Source organism: Protopterus annectens, chromosome 17.part0, assembly GCF_019279795.1.
Source record: "Protopterus annectens isolate FY-2018-M chromosome 17.part0, PAN1.0, whole genome shotgun sequence".
NCBI lineage: Eukaryota > Metazoa > Chordata > Ceratodontiformes > Protopteridae > Protopterus > Protopterus annectens.
The window spans coordinates 158,128,652-158,134,651 of NC_056751.1; the positions used below are offsets into that span (position 1 = coordinate 158,128,652).

At 45.7% G+C, this 6,000-nt stretch overlaps 1 protein-coding gene across 1 annotated transcript in view; it reads left to right on the plus strand.

Moving 5' to 3' along the window:
* The window catches only part of CDO1 (cysteine dioxygenase type 1), a 214,606-nt gene that overhangs the window by 134,363 nt on the left and 74,243 nt on the right, over window positions 1-6,000 (plus strand). The gene's annotated exons all lie outside the window — the stretch shown is intronic.

The following is a 6,000-nucleotide window of genomic DNA, read 5'->3' on the forward strand; positions in this document are numbered from 1 at the left end:
TCGGATGTCGTCACTTCTTCCCTGACGTCAGTGCGACAGGGGTATAAAAGAACCAGCCGACGCCATTTTCTTCAGTCTTTCTTGCCGCGCGGTGCCCGAAGCAGAAGCAGTTCGCAAGTGCCGGTCGGCCAGCTCCTGAGATTACAAATATTTTTCAACCGAAGTCTTCTTGAAAGCTAAGTACCCGTTGAAACTTTTCTTGCCTCAGACCGATGTCAGACAAAGTTAATAATTGCATTTCATGTGGGAAGCAAATACCGCATAAGGATTTCCATTCCCTCTGCATTCCTTGATTAGGCCCAGACCACGACGTCTCGGCCTGTCGTTTTTGTGCTACATTCAACAGACGCACTATTAAGCGTCGGGCGGAGTTTACCCAACACTATTTTGGCAAAAACTTTAATTACATTATGTTGTCGGATACTCAGACTCCAGTTTTGAGTAAAAGACGCAAAGATAAGGACCGACATACGAGGTCTGCGACTTCTACCGACACCACGCTAAAGCCGACTACAGGTGCTCCGGTTCTCAGAGAGGTGCCTACGAAGCCCCTGACTACCGATGACACTTCATTAGCGGTGTCTTCTGTGCCCGAGGTCGCAGGCTCTTCGGCCCACACCCCGACTACAGATACCGAAGCCACTTTTGGTGGGGAAACTCAGAGTTTAGACAGGCCTGCCACCTCTCAAGGTGTCTTCAGGCCTTCTTCTTCTTTTTCCATTAAGGCTTTCACTAAATCTAAAGCAGCCATGCATACTAAAAGACAAGCTCCACAGGGCCCCTCTCAAGGCCCCATGCCTAAAAAGCAGATGCTCAAAATGGCTGAGGATTTGATTACTCTTATCAGGGGTTCTCAACCCCCCTCGGACAAAAGGCCCAGAGTGGAGGAAGAATACCCTTCCTCGGACCAGGCCTCCATTACTTCAGAACATTCTGAAGACTAGGATCATTTATACTCCCCTTTTGAAGATTCTGATGCAGAGGAGTCCATTCCCTCTGTCTCCCCCCCTGAGGACTACTCTTTTGGGGAAACCTTGCATACCTTGAGGGAACACTTCCACTGGGAAGGCCAAGATTACTCAGACTCCAAGAAAAGGCTCAGGGATTTCCTCTTGCTCCCTCAGCACAGGCCTCTGGCTATCCCTCCTGTCTTAGACATACTAGATGATGTGTATTCAGAGGCCAGCCTTAACCCAGATTCTTTACCTCCAGGTCCAGTCAAGCCTGACAGGTATTACCGGGTTCCTGATTCACACCTGAATGGCCTGAAGTTAAACACCAAAAAATGTATATTCATACCCTTCGGGAAAAACAAGGTAACCCCAAGCTACCATATAGGTGGCAATCCACTAAGTACAGAAGAGGTTATCAGGGACCTGGGGACCCAGGTTGACAGTGGCCTTTCTTTTGACACTCACGTTGCTAAAGTAGTTAGAAAGACCTTCTACATTGCCCACCTGATCATGAAGGGATTCACATCCAGATCTAGTGAGGTCATTGTTCCCCTGTACTCTTCACTTATCAGACCAATGATTGAGTACAATGCCCCATTCGGGATGTATCTCACCCGACATCTGCAGCAATTGGAGAGACCCCAAAGTTCCTCACCAAAAGGATAAAGGGACTCCAAAATCTGTCATATGCTGCCAGATTGAAGAAACTCCAGCTCTATTCAGTCACATACCATCTGCTCAGAGGTGACATGTGCCTGACAGACAAGACCATGTCCAACCCGGAATTAATGGACATGCTCCACCTCAAAAAATCCAAATCCACCAAAACCACTAGAGCAAGCGACTTAAACCTTAGCACGGACATAAATAGGACGTGCTGGAGGGATAGATTTATCACTCAGAGACTCCCTATGCTGTGGAATAAAATCCCGGTCCATGTGAGGCAGAGCACCTCGCTGGCTCTGTTCAAGAGAAATCTTGACCTGTGGATGGGAGATCGTAGGTTTACCCCGGGAATCATCTCTGTGTCACTGCTGGACAGAGGCACAACAAACTAATGGGCACAGTATTTTTTCATATAAGGGGTGGCGTAAGCCACAAAAATTTGGGCTAGGCTTATAAATACCTTAGGGCAGATAGCCTAGTATAAACCTATGAACCTATGAACCAATTCCTATACAAAAGCCATGCGGCTGACCCAGAAACTATTTCACAGGGTCCCAAGGGAATTAAGGCCTCCACTGCCAAAAATCCATTACCTTCAGAGAGAGATTCCAGAGCTTTAGAAAGGTGGGGGGAAAAGGTATACACCTCGGCCACTTTAACCATGAGGCATTAAACTGTCAGTTCCATATGTTAAAGTAGCAACAGTTTTTGTTATCTCAGTTGAAAAAATGTCACAACCTGAACAACCAGACTTGAAGGAGTTGCAGGATTTGTTGCATAGTGCAGAGCAAGTGGGTAAACATACCTTGCAATGTGGTTTTGATGCTTTAGAGGCCTCATGTAGAGCTGCTGTTACAGGATCAGTCATACGTAGACATGCTTGGCTCAAAGAGCAAACCTTACCAGATCATGTCAAAGCTAAATTGCTAGATGCACCTCTTCAAAAAGATGTATTGTTTGGTGTTAAAGCTGAGGAGGTATTAAAGAAAATGGAGGAAAAGGCAAAATCAATGCAAACAGTGAAAGATTTCCTACAGGTACAACCTCCACATTTCAGTAGAAATTGGCCTTCAAAAAATTGGTCCTTTCCAGCCACGGACAGACCTCAAAGAGGTAGATACAGGCGCCCGAGGGGCAGAGGGCAATCTCAAGGATCATTTAGAGGCAGACAATGGCAAGCACCTACACCAAGAGGTGGTGAGGATAGTTCACAGCCATTCAGAAAGCAGAACCAATGACTTTCCCCTTTGCATGCCAAGCAAGGCTCAAATGGCAGCACCTTTAGGCGGAAAACTGGCATTATTTTCGAAAAATTGGCATATTGTCACAAAAGACAAATGGATCCTGGACATTATAGACAGAGGCTACAGATTCCACTTTCACAACTTTCCAAAAATGAGAGGCATGCCAAACCTGCCACACAATCAAAGGGCAGAGGCACAAAAACAAATTTCAGATCTCATGGACATGAAAGCTATTCAAGAGGTACCTGCACAAGAACAGGGTCAAGATTTTTATTCCCGACTATTCCTGGTACCAAGGAAGGGCAAAGATCGGAGACCTATTTTGGACCTATCCATCCTAAACACATATTTACTCGTACCAAAATTCAAGATGCTCACATTACAGCAGCTTCTTTCCATGCTGGGCAAGGAGTCTTGGCTGGTAACATTGGACCTCAAGGAGGCATGCCTGCATGTCCTAATCAGACAAGAATGCAGAAGATACCTCAGATTTCTTGCAGGTTCAACCCATTATCAATTCTCTGCATTGCCTTTTGGCTTATCTACTGCGCCCAGAGTGTTCACGAAATGCCTGGCATCAGTAATTGCCTTCTGCAGACTTCAAGGGATACAAATATACCCATATTTGGAAGACTGCCTGATCCAAGCGGACAGCAAACACATACTTCTGAAACACCTGGCGTTTGTAATAATGTTGTTGAATTCTCTGGGATACACAGTCAACAAAAAGAAATCAAGACTAATACCCTCTCAAACAATAATTTTCCTGGGTGCCAGCTTGAATACAAACACCCAGATGGCCTACCTCACGCCAGAGAAACAAGGACAACTAACTCAATACTTCAGAAAACTGACAACCTTCACCAGGCTGACTGCAAGGAAAATCCTGCAGGCTCTGGGATTCATGGCATCTTGCATCCTGCTAATCCCATGTGCAAAGCTGCATATGAGGAAACTTCAATGGTACCTAAAAAACTTATGGTCTCAACACAGCCACAGTTTGGAAACAATTATACCACTGATTCCATGTCTTCAAAAGGAATTTCTGTGGTGGGCTCAAGCATGCCAAAGAAACATAGGTCTCCCATTCTGCAAGCCTCAAGCAAATCAAGTCATCACAACAGACGCCTCGGACTACGCCTGGGGGGCGCACATGACAGATCGGTGCATTCAGGGCAAATGGTCCCAAAAAGAAAAGCATCTACACATCAATCAAAAGGAAATGCTAGCAGTAATAAATGCTATTATGGCCTTCAAAGACCTACTGCATCCAGGCCAGCTATTGATAAGGACAAACAACACCACAGTGATGTGGTACATAAACAAACAGGGAGGAACCCATTCATATCCCTTATGCAGGCTAGCCATGTCTCTTTGTAACATGGCTCTGGAATTACAAATCCAACTTCAAACACAGTTCCTGCCAGGCAAGGAAAACACGCTGGCGGACAACCTAAGCAGAAATATGACAGATCCACACAAATGTAAGTTGCATCCTCAAGTTTTTACAAAGATAATTCAAGCAAGGGGAAGGCCAGACATAGATCTCTTTGCCACCCACAGGAATTACCAATTGACAAAATTCTGCTCAAGGACCTTTCATCGACAGGCCTGGAAAGTAGACGCACTCTCTTTCAGTTGGACAACAATGACAGTTTATGCCTTTCCACCTCTTCCTCTGCTGCCCAAAGTTCTATTAAAAGCCAGAGCAGACAGACCAAAGATGATTCTCATTGCTCCAGACTGGCCAAGACAACACTGGTACCCATTCCTGAAGAGCCTGACGCTTTCCCCACCATGGATCCTGCCTCTAATGCCTCTTCTACTGACTCAGCACAACTTCAAAACTCTTCACAGTCAGCTGAAAACACTCAATCTAGCCGCATGGAGGATTCCTTAAATTAACAACAGACCCTACTCTCCAAGGAGGTGCAGGATGTCATTTTGGAGGTCAGAAGGCCTTCTACTAGAAAAGCCTACTCCGCAAAATGGAAACGGTTTTGTGCCTGGAATCAGAAAAAGGGTCAGAATCCTGGAATACTGAATTTACCTCAAATATTACAGTACCTAGCTGAGATGCTAAGCAGTGGACTTTCATTCTCCTCCATCAAAATCCATGCCTCAGCCATTTCTGCAGAATACAACACTGATCCTCCTTTATTCTCTCACCCTCTCTTAAGACAGTTCCTCAGAGGGGCTAAGAATATAAACCCCCCAAGGAAGCAAGCAGTACCTGCTTGGGACCTCAATTTCATTCTAGAAAAACTGACCCTGCCTCCTTTTGAGCCAGCTGCTTCAACAGAACTGCAATATTTGTCATGGAAAACAGCCTTCCTTCTGGCTATCACCCCAGCACGCAGGGTTTCGGAACTACAAGCCCTCATGGCTGTGCAGCCTTTCATCATTTTCCATCAGGACAGAGTTTCCTTATGAACCAACCCTTCCTTTATGCCAAAGGTAGTATCCAGGGTAGCCTTGAATCAGGCTATCCACTTACCTACCTTTTACCCTAATCCACAAAACAAAGGGGAGAGACTACTACATTCCTTGGACATTCACAGACAGCTCCGTTATTATTTGGACAGAACAAAGCCTTTCAGAAAATCAGAGCAACTCTTCGTGTCCTATGCTACAGGTGCTCAAGGGAAGCCTATTTCCAAACAGACAATCTCAAAATGGATAGCCCACTGCATACGCTTTTGTTACTCTTTTCATGGTAAAACTGTGCCTACAGGCATCAGATCTCACTCCACAAGGGCCACAGCTACCTCTGCAGCTTTCCTCAGGGGGGTTCTTACCAAAGATATTTTGGACGCAGCCACTTGGAGTTTTGTACATACTTTCTCCAAGCACTATCACCTACCATTATACTCAACATCTAGAGCGGGCTTTGCCACTGCAGTCTTGCAGGGCATCCTGGCTCCTCCTAGTTCCACTTAGTGCCCACCACCCTTTTTTTAGCTTTGGGATTCTACCCATCTGTTATGACTGCAGCTGTATGCACGCTGAACATAGTACAGTTTTGTACCTACCATAAATGTAGATGTTCGAGTGCTAATACAGCTGCAGTCCAGGTTTCCCTCCCTCCTTCCCCTCTTGGGACAGGCCTAATGGCTAAAACCACCTCATACAACCTG